Source organism: Harpia harpyja, chromosome 1 (genome assembly GCF_026419915.1).
Source record: "Harpia harpyja isolate bHarHar1 chromosome 1, bHarHar1 primary haplotype, whole genome shotgun sequence".
NCBI classification, from domain to species: domain Eukaryota; kingdom Metazoa; phylum Chordata; class Aves; order Accipitriformes; family Accipitridae; genus Harpia; species Harpia harpyja.
The window spans coordinates 82,842,574-82,864,205 of record NC_068940.1 but is presented as its reverse complement, the minus strand read 5'-3'; the positions used below and the strand labels follow the sequence as shown (position 1 = coordinate 82,864,205).

The 21,632-nt window shown below is 40.1% G+C and overlaps 1 protein-coding gene across 2 annotated transcripts in view; it reads right to left on the bottom strand.

Moving 5' to 3' along the window:
• CDK6 (cyclin dependent kinase 6) overlaps positions 1–21,632 on the bottom strand; it is a 140,902-nt gene that overhangs the window by 44,349 nt on the left and 74,921 nt on the right. The gene's annotated exons all lie outside the window — the stretch shown is intronic.

Sequence of the window (21,632 nt, the reverse complement as noted above, 5' to 3'; positions counted from 1 at the left end):
ATTCAGTGCTGTCCACTGCAGTTTCCTCACACACAGAGGTACCTTAAACAGTCAGTTTTCAACTGAGCAAAACAGCACAGGGATCCTTGGCAGATTCCTGACCTTTATAGTTGTGTGACTGTCTCTGCCCACGTGCTGCTGGTAGACCAGCACTAACTTCTCTCACAATTTATTTTCAAATGATACACTCTTTCCCAGGGACATATGCCACATAAAGCGTCTGCTTTTAGGCTGTTCTTGTCCTGGTGGTCATGTCGCAACATGTTGTAGAGACCCAGTGGGAATTTTACTGGCACTGCTCCACTGATGTACTTTGATGAGTCCTCCACATTGGACCCACAACAGAGATGGGACAGTTTATATTTATCCTTTTGTTTCCCACAAGTAGACCAAATACAGATGAGGCTGACTGTATCTTCAGTATATTTACAGAAGAACACAAGGAGCTTCTTCAGAGTCCTGCGTGAGCTACTATGTTGCTAGAATATAATCTCAGAGACACAGGAGTATCCTGCTCCTGAATACAGTTATAATCCAGCCATAACAACACAAGATCACCAGCTAAATACCAACATTTTCTTAGTGTGTGCTATAATTTAAACATCTGACTGTTAATCTGGGGGCAGGAAGGGTCTTAACAATTATTGGTTTCTTTCTCCAGCAAACACAAAGGTGGGAGATGCAGCATTCAGGAGGAGCATGAAACAAAGCAAAAACACTGAAAAGAAACAAGTGCAAGGATAAGAATGAAAATAACTTTAAAAATTATATTAACTAGGATAGCGAGTTCTGAATTTCAAGACCAGTACAAAGAAATGTGTAAGAAGAGTGGGGTTTTTTAATGATAACAGTATAATTGTCTTCTAAGCAAAAATAACAATGGAAGTAATCAGCTGAATTTGCTGGTCAAAGCCAGCTGAAACAAAAGCAAATACAACATTAATTACAATCATTACATGCCCTGACAGCCTTTGGAACTACTGAATGGCTATTGAAGGGAGGTTCACGGATATTTGCACAAGTGGTCATATTTGCTAACAGTCCTCTTAAACACTTTGATCTCTATTAATAAAATTTGTCTTTGAAACAGTTCAATAACGCAGTGCAAAGTACTGCACTGGCAAGCTAGAATTCCAGATACCTGTCCACAGAACCAGATTCCTGTGTGGAAGTTGGGCATTATTTAACTCCATTTGTCTCATTCCTGATTTGGTACCATACCAGTGATGCTTTTCCAAAATATTTCCCTCTATAAAAACCAGAAGAGTTTATTCAGAGATTCACTCTAGGGAAATAAGACAAATGTAACTGAAGGTCAGGGATTTTTACTGGAGCTGCCCTATTTGAGTCAGAGAGAATTCCTCCTAAAACACATACATATTTTTCCTGATGCAGATATACCTCTCAAACTGAACTGCACTTTTATTCTCCCAGTACATCTGTGGAAAAGCTTATTGAAGAAACTGTGCTTTGAGAAATTAGATATAACAATTTGAACCCATTATTGTTTGTCAATGGCTGGATGCAGTGTCAGGAGCAAGAGCTGTGTGATCTCTGATCTGCGGGAATACCACCAAACATCATGATTCCTGGTTTGAGATCCACACCGCTCTTCTCACACAGAGTGAAAGGGTACTCTATTTTTCCCAATCCCACCAGCCCTGCCACATTATGGTTCTGCACTCTCATAGGCAAAGGGTTGGGGGATGCATGGTTGCGAGACAGTTTGAATAATTCTGACAAAGTATGCCCCAAACTGAAGTCCCTTTTCCAGGGAAATGCGGCACAGGGCAGCTGCTCCTTTCCTGAGAGGAGTGTCGCAGCTCGTGGTTGGTCCCCGGGTGCTTGCTCAGGGGGAACAGTGCTGTTTTCAGAAGGCTGCGGAAGCGTACAGCATGTTAGCTGCTTCTCCCACGTGACCACTTACTGGCACAGTTCCCCAAGCATTTGCACCCTGCTACGCTCCATGCATGCGTACACAGGGGACTGGGAGATTTTACTTCTGAGTAATTTGGAAACTTAGCCCTTAAAAAAAAAATTATTTCCAAAGTCTTACAGTTAAATTCCAGCAAATGCCTGATTGCTTTATAGTCAGAGAGGAAGTAATCTGTGTTGAGCTGTTTTGATATACTCTGTCATTACTGTGTAATTGTAGAAGTGACCAAGTAACCTTTATGGTTTATAATATGCAAGTCTGTGTTTCAAAATGTGAACCTGAAAGGGATCAAAATGTACTAAATGTCAGTTTGCACACAAGTAATGCCACAGATGACTCCTCTAGTGGTCAGGGTCTTCTCCTGAAAAGCACAGGATGATGCAGATGATGCAGTGGTTTTGACACAGAGTTTCACACTCTCTTTCTCTTACCATAGAAACCAAGAAAATATTTGTGGACATTCCATTAACATTTGCAGATAAGTAGAAATGAAAATTATTCTGAACACAGGATATGGTGAGGCTGAACAACTAGATCATCACTTCCTCTTTAGCACAGCTCTGACTTAGAATGAAAAAAATGCTTTGCTTAGGTAAGCCACCCCACCAGTGAGACAGGCTCTCCCTGAGAGATAGAGCACTTGATAAAGAGTTGCTTGATAAAGTCCCATTTTTAGGATGAAAAAAGCAAGCACCTCCATCAGTACACTTCACTTAAATTCTGCCTCTCCTGAAAATCTGACACACACGTAATGTGGCACATGGCGATTGCTCTGTAGGAAAAGGGGTTCACGCTCACATGCTGACAGAGATCCTAAATTCAGCACAAGACTCCTAAATACTTTGGAGGTTGTAGGCTTTAGTGACCATGTTGCATTTTAGTCCTCTCATCTAAAAAACTTCCCTCCTTTGCCTCCTCCTCGCTTCTCCTCACCCTGCCTGGTCTCTTTAGCTCCTCTCTTACACCAGCCAGGTTCCCCCGAGCTGTCCCCCGACATCCTGCCTCCTCTCCCCTGCCTCTGCCTTTCTGCCACTTGCCAGTGGCCCCTGTGAGAGCGTCACTGAACATACCTAACCCACTGCTGCTCATGTGCAAATGCCCGGCTGGACACAGCTTGCTGCCCTGCCACGTCCCATGTGCTCTGCCTTCCCACATGTTCCCCCTCTGCTCCCTTGCACCCTCAAACTCCCCCAGATTTCACACCCCATCCCCTCTTCTTCCAGCAGCCTCCAAATGCTCCCGGGCCACATTAGCTCCTTTTCCCCCTTTAGCTTCTCAGCCTACTCTGTCTGCCCTGAGGATACCCTATGGCATTTTTGTTTCATAGATTAAGCTACATACAAAAAGATTGAGAATAAATCATACACTGGAAGGAGTATCTACTTAAAGGAGTAACTATGCTCCTCTTCCAGTGCACAATTTATGTTTCCACTACCCAGATAAGATGGGATGATATCAGATAAGAATGATATCAGTAGCTGCAGATCACTGTTTCTAACAATTTAAATGCCGATAGATTTAGGCAGCACTTTAGGATGAAATGTGTATCTGAGAGGCATTACAAAGGAGAAGAACATCTGCAAAAGTCTACCAAGGCTGTGTCTGACGCCCTAAAGAAGGAAATGTGCTCAGTGAGAAGCAAGGCGAGATCTGCATTTAGAGTCAGAAGAAGAAAGAGAACTTTATTTTGAAATAAAGCTTTCTGCCTTATTATACCTGACAGATGTTGCTATCTGGGACCATCTAGCCCCAGGAGTTTCAATCCTGCACTTCATGGTACCTGTTTCTGATGAAAAATCAAATTAGTGGTAAGCATCTGCTCACTAGCAATGCAAACAGAAGATCTAGGCATTCTGTCAGTCTCATTTAATTTCCATCTTTCCCTTTCCAAATATAGTTGCTGTCTGAATAGCATAGCGTTCAAAAAAGACAAAGACAAACAGAGGTTTAGGGATGGGGTTGAGTAACATAGACACAAAAGACTACATTTTGGTTTGCCACAGACTTTAAGTACAGACCAATGCCCAGTTGCACAGCTACAGGAACAAAGCAGGGATCAGACTGTAACACAGCGGCTATGTCTGTGCTAGGAAATTAAATGGGACAGGAAATGTTCCTTTGGCACCAAGACCAACAGGCACAGAGTGGCCTATGTCCATATTACTAAATTCTCAGCCTCCCAAAAAAGGTGACCGCATGCAAACTGCTTATTGGGAATAGTCTTTGGTCCATGCTTAACTGTGCCTAGGAACCGTCTGGGGAAAGGCTGGTTGGCATAACTCAAAACCATGCCAGGAACTATTCTAATAATTTAACAGTATAGACAATTGAGCTCCAGTACCCACGAATGTTTCCTGGCACTCTTTAATCTACTAGTCAGTGAGTCACGCTGTGGCCCTGGGTCTTCCTTTCACTCCACAGAGAAGGCATTTTGCTATGCTTCCCTCATCTCCACTGATTCAGAGGGGGCTCCAGGAGGGCAATGGGGTGGGGGAGGCATGGCCCACTCCTCATCTCACCCAGCAACTGATCTTATTTTATTGTGTGTTGTACAGCTCAGATGAACACATGCTGCAACTGCTTACTATCTATGAGGAGAATCCAACTGACTGGCCCACATGTAGACATCTTCCTTTTAGACATCTAAAGCTGGATGAGATTAATTTTACTCTAATTAGTTCTGAGGGGACTTTGAAGAGGCCTATAAAATCTTTTAAAATATTAGCTTTCATAGAAATCATGCCACAGAAGCAATTAGCAGGATGCTTAAATTCATACAAAGTATGCTTGAATCCAAATAAAATTCTTCTTCCAAATCTTTTGCTTTTGTAATTGTGGTTTCTACTGTACTCTTTTTGGTGCTGATTTTGTTAATTATATTTGCCATTAGACACTGGATCATTTCATTGCTTAAAGCATTTCAACCTCATGAAAGATTATTTGTGATTTTTTTTTTTTTAAGGTCCTTAACATGGTTCTTAAACTCAGCTATTTTGTTCAGTTGTCCCTAGCAGGGCTTTCATATTATATTATCTTTTGGGCATCTTTTTCTTTTATTGTTGTCCTTTTTTTTTGAGTAAAAATCAGGGAATATAGCTATAGAATATATGGTGCAGTATGTAGACTATTGATCTTTCGTGTCACTTCATGGTCTCCCAACTTCACAAAAAATCTATTGCTTCAAACTGTTCAGGACGATTCAAAGTAGAATCTTTCCAACTTCACTATGGAGCTGCTACTGCATGGTTTCTTCTTCAGGTCTGGGACTCTAAAAGGACTTGCAGAATTTTCTTCAAGCTTTGTAGAAAATTTCTTCTCAGCTGTATGACTAAGCCTGACACATTCACCACAGACTAGTTGGAGAGGACAGAATTGCAGACAGCTAAAAATCTAGGCTTGCATATTGATTGAAGCCTGGCTTCAATCTCCACTGCAGGGAGACTCTCTCTCCCTAATACACCTCCCTCTTGCTTGCTAGAAACACCGCACTGAATCTCCACAGAGTCTGAAAAGAAGAAATGTAATTTCTTAAATTAATATGCTTAAAAATGGCTCACTGGTCTGACAGTGTAACATTACTTAAAATGAAGTCAAAGTAATATCAAAAATTGCTTAGGAAAAGAAAGAATTTGTCTAATAATGTTTCACCGCCTGCAGTTTGGAATAGTGACTGACAACCAGGATTGAGCAGGGTAGAAGTGGCAATTCAGAGGGTAGGTGACACTAAGTTATGAGGTGATGGCATTTCTGCAGGATCATGGGCTCTGACACTTGCCCTGCATGCTGCTCTGAGCCTCCCTGAGCAGCCCAAGGTGGCCCTGCTCTGCACTGCGCGGGCAGACCTTCGGCCTCCTCCAGCCCCCTCATGCACTGAATCACCCCTAGCTGCTCCATTCCAGCAGTGTGGACATTCCTGACCTCCCTTTCCACTTCCATGCCCCGCAGGGACACCCCAAAGACCTGCAGGAGCAGAGCACACCTATGCCATATAGGAAAACTTTGTGTGTGTGTGTGTGAGTCCCAGGAGACAAGGGAAGGGGTAGTCTGAGGTACGCTGGAGGGGGGAGCAAGGAGAGAAGAGATGAGGAAGGGGAGAGGGAAGATGCCTCATTGCACCCTGCAGAACCTTGCACAGCAACATCCAGTACAGGGAGAGAGCCCTTCCAAAACCCGCCTGTCCAGAAAGTGTAATGAGGCCAAGATAGGTGACGGTAGCATAGGCTTTTTAGCCTTTGTACAATGATTTTAACATATTTTTCATCCCTGGTTTGGAGGAGGAGTGTGTCTGCTTCACTTGCTGGGGACTGTCTTACTGTATTTTCCCATCACTCTCCTTAAATCATTTGCTGAGCATTCTGCATTTATAAAACAAGAGTAGGAGTCTCTTTAATCTATCTCCGAAGACCTATTATTATTTCTAACTGTGATGGAGAAGGTAATAATCACTACATTATACAATGTGCTTTAGTTTCCAGGGATAATATCAGGCTGAATAATTATATTTGTTTAATCTCTTTTTTGAGTAGTGGTTCTTCCACTATTATGTAACTGTTTTCATTTCCATTGCAGAGATAGGTATGGCTGAAGAGAACCTTTCTTTCTTAGAGAAAGATGATTATATTTTGTCTGTTTACAGAAACATTAAAATAGTTTCCCTTTTAAAGTAAAAGTGTACCAAACTAGCCTGGTGGCTTTTAGAAAGCACTGTATTTCTTGACAAAAGGTCTAGTATATATAAAAATGACACCCTTTCAAGTGCTATGGGTCTCATGAAGTGCACATGGTAACATCAATTTTATCTCTTTATTCATATTTGTTTCCATTTTAGGCACAAGCTTGATTAACTGCTTTGTGAAAAATGGAAGGATTGTTGTTATTATTTCATTAGTTAAATCATCAAGCAAAAAATTTTCTATTTATAGAAGACACAAATCCTGATCACATGTACCACCCGCTATCAAGTTGTTATTTTAGAATGTGATCTCCTCTTTTTGATGCTAAAATGTTTGCGCTTTGAGGAAAGCAAGATTTAGCATCTACTGTAAGATAGCTTGACAAATAAAGAAGCCATTCATTTCTTTCGTGGTTTATACACACAAAACTAATCAGAATTTTGCTTTTTTTTATTTCTAGGAAGAACCACGTAACCCACTGTGATGGTGCTGCTGAATAATATTTCTAGGTACATCCGTTGTCAGTAGGAGGGAGTGCGTGCGTGTGTGTGTGTGCGTGCGTGCATGTGTGCACGCATGTTTGCACATCATGGGTGTGTATATATACGTTAGCGGAAGATACTTTACCTACCTTCAGTGTTTTTACCTCAAAAGTCTCTGTGCACTAAGCAGCTGTGTGCAACAGCTACCAGAAAGGAAAACTGGCTGTTAAGATGAGGTAATACTTTCAACCATTAGTGATAATTCAGAACTTACCTCAACACTAATACAAGGAAATATATTTCCATTAAGCAGAATATTTCATAGAATTCTTTACTGGCACCGTACAAAGAACATTTCTGAGAGACTACCTGAAACTTCACTTGAAGAGTGTTTTATGTTTATATGAAAAGAAAGAAGCAAAAATATCAGCAACACTGTCGTACCTGATCCAGAGCTCACGAAAGTCAAAGACTTGCCAGGGCTTGTTGTGTATTAAAATCAAAATCATGATGCCCTAATCTCTGAGCTGCAGAGCAGCCTCCTATGGAATATGGGATAGCTCAGTTCTTCACAGAAGTGGTCACCTTTGCATGCAATGAGGCTTGTGCTGATATTGCAATGTATTTACATATAGAGATACTTGACGACACTGAGAGTGACAGGCTTTAAAAGAAAGTAGCCATTCTTCAGTCATGCTCTAAGACTCCATAATCAAACAAAATTTGTAGGCTGAAACAGAAAATTCTAATAATCTATCTCAGAGCTGAAAAAACCACAAAGGCAGAAAGAAATAAGCACCATTGGCTTCTTATGTTGATCCAGTCAAACATCTACTATAAGAAAGAAGAGATTTCCTTCCACAATACCAAAAGAAACAAAGCATTAAAAAGGTGGCAGCCTGCGACTCTGTCTTGGAATACAGGTCTTGTTCTGGATCTGGCTGCAGCAATTTGGCACGTTTCCACTTGCTCAGTCACCTGCTGGCATTAGCTAGCTGAGGAACAGTCATAATTTCTAGTACCAAACCTTGGGCCTTGTTCCAGTTGCTTTGCTCTACTCTACATCTTTAGGTAGCCACAAAAGCAACTCATCTAGCACCCTACATATTCCCACTGGGTGGCACCCAGCTCTTCTACAGTGTCTCACATCACTTATGCCCAGTTCCTGGGAGAAGGAGAACACGTAGCTCTAACCTGTGCCAAGGACCAAACCATGGTCGGCTCCATGCTGAGAGCCCCAGAAACTGCCCTTGTGACTACCTAGTCTCTTCCCAAGTTCATCAGACTAGAGAATCTGAGCCTTACCACTTACAGTTTGGCTTTATAATGAAGACCAGCTTTCCATTGCTACCAGAAAACCAGAGTCTGGTTAATAGAAAAAAGTTTCCCCACTTCCTGGGCTGCTGTGTTAGACTTCAGTTCTGAACAGAAAAAAACTAAATAAAGCAAAACCATGAAGGCCACCACAGACCTCTCTTCCACGGAACTTGGGCCCACTTCTGTTTCAAACCATGCTTAACAGAAGGAGACGATACACAAAGAAAATACTGCCCCAAAGAATGGATTAAATACTGCCAGTTCTCTAGGTGAGAGGCCTTACCCTGGACTCTACAGCTGCTTCTAGATGAGAAAGAAGATGGAATTTAAAAGTTTTTAATGAAATATTACCATCGAAATTGAGCTGAACAAATGAGTCACTCTCAAAAAGAAATACTCTATACCATTTTGAGGCAAATGTAACCACTGGGTCAGAGTTTAACACAGAATTCTGTTAGGATGCTGAATTGTTATAGACTACTATGAATAAAATGAAGTTTTTCAGCTTAGGACTCTAAAAAAGGGGAAACTTGGTGCAAACAACTCCTACAAGATACTGTTTTCATTCAGTTGAGAACGAAACTTATGAACTAATGCTGTCCTTCGAGTTAATGGCCAGAGCTGAACAGAAAGTAAGGATACAAATAGCAATCAGGGCATAAGTAAGACAGGTGTACCTTGTTTACATACAGCAGGGTGAACAGAGGACATGTGTGCATGAGTGGGTTAGCTGCTGAGTAAGAGCTTACCTGATCTTTACCCAGAATGTGTAATGAAGGTAGAATAAGCTCAGTCCCAATTAATCCAAAAAAATTTCTCCAAATGTCTTTTATACTGAAAGTCTGATTTGGACAAGAGAAGTTTCTGGCACATCTAAAATTAAGATATTTTTCTGGATAACTTATAAAGCTGATACATATGAGAAACTTCATATCTCTACTACATTTTAGCTACAGTTATTAAAAATTCTTGTAACTTTGGGCTTTCTTCACTTCTGTGTCCTATCAACTCCCAGCAGAAGTAGTCATCTACCAGCAACACTAAGAGCTGTAACCTTTCCCCAGCAGCATGGCATGGTATGGTGGGAGCTCCCACAGCACCTGAAATAGTGTTATGCAGCCACACAGCTCTCCTTCCCCAAAGCAGACTGGGAATATGATGCCCCTGTTGGAAGTGGAAACTTGTGCTCCTAGTGATACAGACTCTACCAAGGCTTGAGTAGGGACCTGGAGGCAAAGTACCAATTTCATTTATTGTCTGGTAAAGTGTATAAAAGGGCTGGTGGAGCAACATGTGTCAGTGATGCTCATGTGAAGCAATAGCTCGCAGTTAAACCTCCTGTGTTACAGCAAAACCCAAAGGGAACCCAGAGTTGCAAACAAGGCAGCTTCTCTGCAGTAGAAGCTCTTCTTGGGATGTACCTGCCCTCACTACTTCACAAGGTGCAGACTTCAATCCTATTATCACCATGATGGCTGACATGAAGCAGGACATTTGTACACCTATGGCATAAAGAATCTGGGCAACTCTAAACACTGCAAATCTGTTCTGCATTTGAAATTGAATGCAGTAGATTTTGCTATGGCTTGAAACAAATGTGTGGCTTCAAACTGAAGTAAGTAAAAATGTAAATGATACCATAGGATGAAACTCCTATGAAATGCCTTTCAAGGGCTCCTTGAAATTACATTTGAGAAAAAAAACCCTCATGAAACATCTTTCTTTCTAAAAACAAATGAGAAAAGACATTTGGAAATAGACAGGTTTCCAGAAAAAAAAAATAAAAAAGATGAACTTTCTATATACAGATGCAATGTATGGATAGGTGTATGTGTTTATACATACTTAAATGTTTAAACACACCACAGATGGTTAGAAATGAGTTGAGTTTTGAAGTAAATATCAGCAGGACAAGAACCTGCTGTAGACATATAATTTCATGTCCAAACCAAAGACTGGACAGAAAGGACAAAAGACTAAGGTGAGTCTTCAGGCTGTCTGAATCTCACATTTAAGTAGCTTTGTGAACTTAAGACGAATAAAATGCCAGGCACAATCCACTGACTTTTCAAGGCTATGAGCTTTGTAGGCATCTTTACTCATCAATTTCCTCTTCTTAGTCTGAAAGTGTCTGTGGGTCTTAAGTGTAGAGAGTCACACACGTTAGAAAGGCCTGTGCTGGAGAAACAAGCATCTGTGTTTCTGCTGAAGCTCTACTGCATGTGATGCATGTTTAGGCAGACCGATACCCTAGATACCTGGATGTTCTCAGCAGAAGTCCATATGGAGTCCTACCTGGTGAAGCCTGTAACTAAGAGTAGTGGTGGCAGCAATATGTGTTTGCATCCACATTAACATCTTGTACAGATGTTATTATGTTATTCTCAAAGTGGAAACTCAGCCTGAAGGGGACTTAACGGGCACCTCCTACATCCAAACAAATACTTTGACCACTAGGCTAGGGTTTTTTTGGGTGACAGCTCTTTCCTTGCCTTTGCTGAAGCCAAGTCACTATTCTGCCAGGAGTATATGAGTCATGGGGCAAGACTGTGTCTGATAGTAGCTGAGTGCTTAAGAACAATCAGCTGGAAGGGGCGAGGAGCCGAGTTTCTGGATACTGCTCTCTGGAATGTGTATGCATTTTACATTAGACCATCACTGGATAAAAATAAAAGCAGGCATTAATTACATTAACCAGGCTGGATTCTACTGTGGATCTAGGCAGGTTGTATTGCATCTCTCTAACTCTAATGGATGGGACTCATAAAAACTCTAGAAGACGGCACTCTATTTTATTCTGTGGAGAAAGAAGCAACATCTCCTCCCTTGCTACTTGATACACTACTCACTAGCCAAAACTTAGGATTCACAGTACAGAGCGAAGCCCAAAGTTTTTAAAGAACCCAAAAGAAAATTTCCTCCACTTATAAATGCTACAGGATTTTCTAAACTGATATTAAGTATCTGAAGAGTTAGCAGAAAACCGGAATGTTACAGTTGGTCCAATACTAGACCTTGCTAGGCTTCATTTCCCAATTTTAACTTTAAAGCTTGTATGATTAATTTGTGTTATTTTCGAGAAGCCAGATTCAAAGGGAAATTAATTACAGATAACATTGTATTAGTTGGATGAAAAAGATTTGAATTAGTCTAGATCACCGAAGACTCTATTCCAGAGTGGTTATAGACTTATAAAAATATAAAATGTCCTATTTGTGAAAATGATGTTGTAGAACACTACAGATGACTCATCTCTCTCAAAATTGATACAAAGCATCTTATTTAAGCTAAAGAGATAATAGCTTAAGACAATACAAACAGGAATGTTCAAGGTAATGAGTGCATTCATGTTACCAGTTCTCATGTCTGAGGGCATTGCATCAGGCTAAAGGACAATGAGATAAGAACAATATTGCTAGTTACTAACAAATGGCAGATAAAAGAGCTCTTTTGGATTCTGATTAAGTGACAGCATTCTACACATTCCTGTGAGTTGAGAAAGTTTGCCTGAGAACAGCAGCTATGTTACATGTGAAGTACCACTAAACAAGCATATCTCTATGTTTTCAAATTCCAGCATGAGTAATAGCTCTTTCCCTCATCTCTTCAACTTGAACAGAAGCTCCCTCTCTCCTTCTGGACATGCAGGAATAACTTGCCGTGCTTCAGTTTCCATTAAGATGTATAAATGTATATGCTGAAAGTAAAGAGAAGTTCTGTAGGACTTCATGGCTGTGAGCCAATGTTTACAAACCCCTGGGTGGGAAACGCTGGGTGAAAGGCTCTCCATGGCAGGCTGTAGGAGTCTTTGCTGTTGCCGCCAATGACCTTCTGCCTCTGTTTTCAAAGTAGCTCCCTTGTTAACCCCTTGCATAGAGGCCTTAGAGAGGAAACCCTTTCTCTGAGAGTCTAAATCCACCTTCAGGCATCTGTTTGACAGACTCCGGTTTCAGCAGTGGTTAAGGGAGCGTACTCTGCATCTGCTGTTGCAGCTGTGGCACTGAAATGTATTTTAATAGTTCAGAACTGGGTTTAGCTGTGTTCTGCATGTTACAAAATGAATATTCTCAGCTTCAGGCAATGGACATCAGTTTACAGGCACAGGGGTTGTGAAACACTGAGCATACTGTGTCTCTGGGAGAGAAGGAAACATCCAATTTACAGAGTTATGTTTTAATTTTCCCCGGCCAATCAGTAGCAGTGTTGTTTGCAGGCAGTGGCAACACCTTCTCCTGGGGTTTCCTTGGGAGAGGAATGATACTTAAAATTGAAGACAGGCTGAACTGCTGTTGGCACAGTGGGGATACACCACAAGGGAGCACCTGGTGTGGAATGGAGATCTACTACTGCAAAAGGTTTTGTCCCTCTCCTGCCTGAGAATGAAAAATACAATATTCAGGAGGTCTCCTCCTGTGTCACATCCCTTTTGCTGCTCTCTGAATCACTCATGGCTCCTAACTGTTCAGCAGGAGTCCTTATAAAAATGATAAAAGTGGACATACAAAAAAGGCCTTTTAAAATGTTTATGGCAATATATGTAATCCATCCTTGAAAAGGGAGAACAAATCAAATGGGAACTAATATTCAAGAGCTAGTGCAAATGTTCTAATGGCCTCAGAGAGGGAGCCAAGAGCTCTTGTGGTAACATCAACCTTACTACCAGCTGACCTTGGAATAATCAGTTTCATAGTCTATATGTGTTTCCCCATCATCATCATAATGTTTGTCCATGCCTTTTCCCCACAAAGATCTGTTCTCAGAAGCAATCATTCCATGCAAAAATCTCCCTACATATTTTCTGCAGGGGAATAAGAGTGCCTGCCATCTCCAGAAAACTTTCACAGCATTAACAACCACATAGGGACAGCAACATCCTATCCCCCTCCTTGAACTTTCAGAGGAAGTCCTGTAAATAACATCCTCATGCAGTCAGGAAATCCTTCAATGCGTGGCTCCATGGATGCTGAGGAGGAGAGAAGAGAGAAGCAGTGCTAGAAGCTAGAGCTTCTGCAGAGAAACCAAGCCCGAGTGCCAACAGCTCTGGGATTGACACAGATTAACAGTCCCTAAAGTTGCTGCATGGTCTAAGGGTCTAAACCTAAAGATAGAGAAGGTACAGAACAAGCTGATAGGACCTAATCTATTCTTCTGAGGCAAAAAATATCATGCATGAAAAGGCTAATGTTATTCGGCTGTGTTAAAAAAGCCAACTGGACATCTCATAAAAATCTCCAACCTAACTCCAAATATGCAGGTAATTCCCACTGATTTCAGTGGAAGGTGTGGGTGGTTAGAGGAAGACATCTTCAGACAGTCAAATCATTTATATTTAGATCTATCCTTGTTTTTGATTGTTAGTATTTTAAAAAGTAGTTTTAGAAACAAGAAATTAGAAATAACCTGCTTTCTAGAGAGTATACAATTCCATCTAATAAATACTATCTATTTTTTCTAGGAAAGTGGCAGTCTGTAACGAAAAGGAGTTTTTTATGATAGCAAATGAAGAACTTATTTAGTTTACAATATTTTTCTTTTTTGTTAACATCATGAAGTTATGTTACCGCTGTTTAAAATCGTTAATGATTGTGGGTTCAGAAACTAAGTGTTTTCAAGAGCTAACAGTATGCTTGTTTTTAGAAGGATACTCTTAGGCTGAATTTAGACCAAGTTAGTCTTTGTAATATAAAGCTTTTACAAAACATGGGTCTAAATGACCCCTTCTTAAGTGTTTTTATTTACAAAGCATCTTTAAACACCAGATAAACTTTGTTTTGTTTTGGGCTACTGCAAGAAAATCTGAAAATGAAACTTGTTTGAAACAAAGTAGGAACGAGACTAAAATAACCATTAGTATAATCCAGTAGAAGGAAAACAGAAGTGAACAGCACAACTAATGAAAAAAACAGAATAGATTTTTAAATCTTTTCAGTTACAGGTGTTATCGGCAACAATAAAAGAGGCCACTAGTGCTTCTTCTGAATAATTGAAGTGTTAGTCTGGCAACATGCCTTGAAATCAATTATGTGGAGACTCACAGTATTTCTTAAAACAATTCTGGGATGTAATCTTCAGGCTGAAAAATAATGTAGAGTACTGCAGGTTACCTCTCTTAACCATCCTGCTGTTCCTGTCTCTAGGACCTGGGATGAATGACCGTTGACCAGGAAATGCTGTACATAAGAATGCCATGTGTTGTAGCTCACATGTGAGGCACAAATGTAATTTTAATCAATTACATCTCAGGCAAGTACAGAGTAGATTACTTACTGCTCCCATAATAAGTGATCTATAAATCAGCTTCTTTTTCAAAGTTTAAAAGACTTGCCTTGTCCTTGGCTGGAGAAGGAACCAGTGTACTTATGGGAAATGAAGCCTATCCTAATTAATCCAACTTCCAGTGAAGTTTTACGTATTTTATGATTAATAGTAGCTCACCAGGTTGCAAATAAATGATTTTTCATTTTCATGAGAGAAAAAGACGAATCTGTAATTTGGAAAGGAATTTTGGTATCAGTATGTTTATGTTGCCAAGCATAGACCTGCTCTTGAACTTCGTCGACTTCAGTGGGACTTAAGGAGTCTCATGCCTGTCAGTGATCAGTAGCTAGCCATACTCATCTCTACCATCGATCTGACCCTTTTCTTCATCTACTGTTTTACACCACTTCTTTGACAGCTTGTTCCCAACTGACATCCCTAACAGTGAATAAATTACATTTATAGATGCCATTAGGGACTGGAAATGTGTAGAGGGTCTTTAAAGTGAATAAGAATCAGTTTCCACATGTGGTAGGATACACAATGGTTGTATGGGTATGAAGAAGGGATTCATGCATAGGAAACAGCACATATATTAGTAAAAACTGAGTGATTTTGCGCCTTGGCTTTGACTGAGGTAAACAGAGTGCTTTGAGACTCTCTCAGAACTCTGCACATTCCTTCTGGTAGGTGACAACCATAATACATTGAAGATTCTAGCATGGCCTGTTACTGAAATTATCTGTATAAGACCCTGTTTTCAGCAGTTTTTAACATCATCAAAATTTCACTGATTACAATAACATTTTCCATGCTGGATCTCTCTGGAATATACTCAACTTTATTGGAATATTTCAGTTGAAGCTGTTCAGGGGCTTCCGTGAGCAAGGCTAGGGAAAAATACATGGTTTGCCCGTCTTAAATTCTGGTGACCTTCTCTTTGAGAAGCTCTGGTGCCCTCATGTTTTGGAACAAGGGCTGTGGAACTTGGCCTTTATGTCAAGGAGGTGCCTCTTGCCGTCCTTGTAAAACTTGGCTCCAAATTTGGCCATGTCATAAATCTGAAAAACAGCACATGCTCAGTAAGGATTTATACTAGTGCATAATTATTGCACTTTCAGAAGGTTTTGTTTTTCAACGAGCATGCTTCAGGCCAGCTCCAGGGGGCTCAGCGGGACATCATGGCATCTCAAGTTTTGACTGAGTGCAGAAAGCCTGTTACTCTATAGATGGTCTATCCCATGTTTGAAGAGGAACCTGACAGTCTCAGCCACAGAGATGAAAATAGCTGGACACACTGGGGGAAGAGAGTATGAAAGTTGGATTAAGGGAAGAGATTAAGACATCCCCTTGCTGGGTTGAAGAACGATGGGGAGTGGGAGTATGTGTGGAGAGTTGGGGTAACTGACACTGACTGAGAAAGAAGACTCTGAGCTGTGGAGGGAAGAAGAAGGAAAAACGACCAGTAAGGCGTGTGAGACTGGGATCAGACAAAAACTTCTAAAGGAGATGGGGACTGCTGAGGAAGGCTGAAGCTGAAAGCAGTGGAGACTGTGAAGCTGGTGAGGGGCATGTCTGGAGCCCAGTGGAAGGTCAGACTTCACAGAGGATTTGGGGTGGGAGATAGATTTAGTGGACAGAGGAGACTGGGCTGGAGGAGAGGTAGGAATACAGGTTTGAGAGGAAGAAATAGCAGTAGTTGTGTGTTCAAAGATGAATAGGAATCCGGGAAATCCACTGGCAACGCATCCTGCCTTCTTCTAGTTTAATCAGCTACTTATGACAGCCATCCACTACAGCTAGATATTCTACTAGCTCAGGTTGAAGAAATCTATGTGACTGATCCATAGGTTCAGCCCTGCTGATAATCAGCGTGCATATGAATATAATGCCAAGTGAAGAAATTCCATTTTTTTATATACTTTTCCTTTTCTTACAGAAGAAAACTGCACATGTACAAAGAAATAATGGAATAGATGACTTCCATATTTTGCAGCTAAAACCAATCACAAAAAAATCTACCTTAAAACCAAAAACACAAACAAAGGAAAAAACAAAGTACTTAGGGCCAGAAAGAGCATGTGAGTTAGGAAGTGAAAACAAGCCTGTGGCAACAAGGGCCACTGGTCACTGGAAGATGGTCCAAGTACATCAAAAAATGCCATACAAATATATGACAATTTAGGCTCATAACAATAATTTCTTCCCCATCAGTTGAACTACAGACCTGCTGTAGCTGTAAGCCCTGTCACTGCCTAGTGCAGCTGGTTCTCTTCTCTATACATATTGATAGTCTTCACACCAACTTTCACCTTCTTTGGAGACGCTGCTTAATATCTGCAAGGCTATTTTACCTGTAGAAGAAAATAACAGCAACCTGTTCTTGTTTCTTCTCTTGCTTGCTGTGTATTAGTAGTAACAAAATCACTTACTACATTGCGTATAGTAAATCAGGAGTATAAAACTTCCTTAAAAAGATGCCAATACCTTACCTGTTTATAAAGACAAAGAAAAAAGAAAAACAGTATTAAACTAGCATGTTTATGCAGCCTCCTGTTTCTATCCAAGTGTTAGTGCTATATTGTGGGCTTTTCCCTAAACCAGATAACTGTAAGGACTGATTTCATTGATGAGTTTAAAAAGGCAGCATTCACAGCTACTGAGGATCTCCTCCTTGCAGCTGTTGCTGTGATGGGTTGTACTTAATGGAATTTTCTCCCTCCCTCCCTCTGAAAACTTAGCACCTATAATTTAACATTTAAAACACAGCCTCTGTTTAAACATCTCACAACAACAAAAATGCATATGCATTGACATCATTTTATTTCTTGTAACAAAATCATTAGATTCATGCAGCAACAACTGAACTGCTCCATACACAGTATATAGTTAAAACTGCACAACTGAAGCCAAAATATGCACAGCTAAAAGGAATGTTACAGGGGGGCCTCTCTTAGTGAACAAAGCAGGCTCAGTTTGGCTCTTTTTCCCTAGCGCTACCACATCCGCACATCGTTAGTTGGAAAATTCCAGATATATGCTGTAATTTTTTGTGCTTTTTTTTCCCAGTACACTTGAGGCTTTAGTGTCCAGATGCCATTTCCCCCCCCCTTATCTGTCCCTGCTAGTTTGGGTCTTTGCCAGTTGTGGTCAACAATTAATACAGCAAAAGAAAAATACAGTACACTCCCTGGCAACTGGCAGAGGCTCACAGGAAATACCAAATAAAAACTTTATTATGTATTGTTTAACTATTTTGTTTGCCTGTGGGCCACCCTGTTGTTGGTGTAATTTAGAAAAGCATGCTCCATCTGGATGATCCGTGCGCAGGCTCATTGTTCCCAGAATCTGTCACGCACAATCACTGCTTCAGCCTGTGGCCCTCTGCAGAAAGAAGCAAAGGCATGGCAGCCCTCCAGCCTGCATTCCTTTTCATTAGACAACTTGTGACCAAATGTTAGAATAGAAGAGTAACCTTTTAATATTCATGTAATTAATTTACTTTCCCCTTTAATTATAAACCTTCACGTGAAAAGAAGAAAATAAAAAGACTTCCCTTCATGATTCTCCTCCCTCCCCCATCCTTTCTATTTGCTTTTTGGGACACGGAAGGTGCTGGGAGTTTCATTATACGTAGATACCAGTAACTCTGTCTATCGGGAAATTCTCATGGTCCTAATATATTTGTGGGCTTTTACTTTATGTATTAATTGCTCTGGTACATGGAATAGACTCTGAATTATAATAAAATGGGAGAAATTAAATTCTTTCCTTCTATATGCCCTTGCAGCATCTGCTTCCTTGACTTAATCCGTGGGGTAATCCATTGAACACAAAGACATTCTTCTATATTTGAAAACACAATAGACATGTAATTGAAGTTCCCTTTCATACTAAGGTCAGCATATGACTCAAAATACTGTGTCAGCTGGGATTTTGGTTGTGCAGGCTTAGGTGCATAGGCAGTGCTTGTCAGTTCTGCTTTCCCAGAAAACGGTGCCGGTTTTTTCACCTGAGGTTAGATCAATGCTGAACTGGGTAATATGATGCAAAAGTTTGCTCCCCATGACTCAAAAAGTGCATTTGATTGCCAGGGAAAGCATCTGATGCTGTAAGGTCCCACCATATGAGTTAATTTCAGCACACTAAACTGGGGCCCTGATTTCTGTGTGGGTAGTTTACCTCTTCATTGCTGCAGACTGCTCAAAGGAATCCAATTGTAGTAGGTTGTAATTCAAATAGATAAAGCTAAGATAGAGATTGCCTGTCTTCAAGTCGCAGCATTTAAGTTCTTGTTGCCTGATTTTGATTGCAGTTTCAATAGGCGATGAGGACATGAGGGACTCACAGAAAGCCACTTGGTGTATCAAAGGATGGGGGTCCAAAAGCAGTCAAGCATCCTATATAAGATGCAATGGCTTCTATGGCAACTGTGGAAATGTTACTGAACTTCACTCATTTTTCTTTTATTAAATAGGTATACTGCCATGTTAAATCTGCAAGTGATCAACATAAATGTTACTGGTTTTGATTAGTTCATGCATCAGCCCATCATAGGAATGCAAAGTAGCACAAGAGATTTTCTGTTGTGGCCACGTGGGCACAAAGATAATGTAGCAAGTCAGGATGTTTTAGATGGGGGCAAGACTTAAAAAGTTTCTGGAATGTCTTTTACTTAGTTTTAAAATAGCACTTAATTGAGTTGGAACAATTCTGTCTGTGAAACACCTTTAGCAGGGAATAGAACAAGAACGATGTCATTTGTCATATTAATTGCAAATTCAGGGTATAATATTTCACATATTCACTAGGAAAGAATTTTAGCTATGTGGCAAATTAAACTGCTTGCATATAAAAAAGTAGCATCTTCTGTCCAGAAGGCAAAGCAGAAACTGGAAATAAAAGTGAATTCAAACACTCCTTGGCCTAAAGCAACAAGAAATTAAAAAAACCCAACCAAGCAAAACCCAACAAAAAAATCTTTGTCATTGTATTTAGTATGGCCTCATTTTCCCTGTCAATGCAATGACTGTTCCCATCTTTTTATGCGTCCTCACTTTCTTTTTGCTCTCTTTTCTCCCAGCTCCCTCTATGTCCTCTACACAGACTGCTAGGGATGTACCATCAAATATGCAGTGTTTGTGGGAAACAAAGATGTTAGGAGCTGTGCTAAGCAGAATCCAAAGAAAGAGGTAGGGTGGGCTATATTCTAGCCAGAACACTACAATTTTAAAAAATATTACAGTATACTTATGACAAGTCATTAAAGATGTAACAGAGGTCAAGATCCTCCTACAATTCCAAACTTCCTCCCCATTTTCACTTCCTGACCAAATAAGTTTGAATACTAATGTAAAAACTCAGTAATTTAATTTACATGAATTTAAGTTACATTCCTGAGAGGACAAAATACTGAGAATGAAGAGCAACATGCATAACCACACACGGCTGCTTACAAATATCAAAGGAGAGTAATACACTTGCACAAAGAAATCTTCTTTCCTCTGAAGAGTAGGAGGTACTGTTAAAATCCTTGATTAAAATAATTATGTTGACTAATAGGAAGAATTAATATATTAACTAGGAATTTATCATAGTGGAAAAATTTAATGCTTGGCCATAAATATATAATACGATAAGATGTCTTCAAAAAAGGCTATGAAAGAAAACTAGATTTTGATTCAAATTTGTACAGCTCAACACAATGATGTTCTGTTTCATGATGAGGGAGTCTCAAAAGGAATCATTTCTGCTGAGGGAGTTATGACAGCAAAGTCTTAACTGTAGACAAGTTCTTTCCTGATGTCAGTACATAAATCCGTAGTTTCTCTGAATAAGCTTAGCCTGACAGAACAGTCCTATAACTTCCCTCTTTTTACAGCCCATCATCTTCAGTTCCACTGACCAAACCTGGAATCCTTTACAGTGTAAATACTGTCCCAATGCCATATGTATACATATACATGCCATGCAATGAGAGATTTCCTGAAGATTGTGGTGGAAGCATGCAGGAAGAGTTCTGCTGAGCTCCTCACTTGGACAAGGTGTTTATACAAACACATTAATTCTTGGAAATACCCAAAGCAATGTTCAGAGCAGGACATTTCAGTCCTGAAATGAATGTTCAATCAGTATTAAAGGGCTTCACTTCTCCATTTTAGCATGCGCCTCACCAGGAGTTATTGAGAGATTTGTGTTCACACCTCTGAATGGGTTCCACAGCCTAAAGGACATGTAGGGAATCCTCAGAAGAAAATGTTAGATCCAACAGATATGATTGTCTGTTCAATGCCCATGCTGTCTTTTCAGACTTTTGGGCTTAATTACAGCTGCTGTCTATTGAGTTATTCATGTTATTAATCTAATGTAAATCTAACGTGAACATCTTCTCAAAGTACAAGGTGAAAGCTTCTCTGCCATGATGATTTGACTAGCAACACTGAAAAGGAAAATTAAGAACAAGATATCAACTGTATTAAAATCTTAACTCACTTCAATTTCATAGAAAGAGCAAGTGAACAGAGAGCCTATTTCAATGCATTTTAAATGCCAAATACACGGTTCCCTTCACCTTCAGCTGTTCTTCAGGATGAAGTATAAAATGCCTTCCATTTTTTCATACTACTTATCTGTGTACTGTAGCGTACTACCATTGCTTGTGATGCTACTGGAGGTATAGAGGAAAAAAAAAATCTCTTTGATTTCTAATATGACTTAAAAAGCTTCAGGTATTTTGCGTGTTTGTTTTAGTTGTATGTGCCTATGATATGGGAAGATGTTCATAGTTCTCTTATTTTAAAAAAACTTTTTTCATCCTGCGGTGTGAAAAATAATACGAAAAACTTACCAGTCGAGTACCCAGGAGGAAGAGTGACACAATACACGTAGTGATACTGAATACTCAATACAAATAAGAATTAACATCCACTTATGAACATTTTTATTTCTAGTCAGTCTAATAGCTTC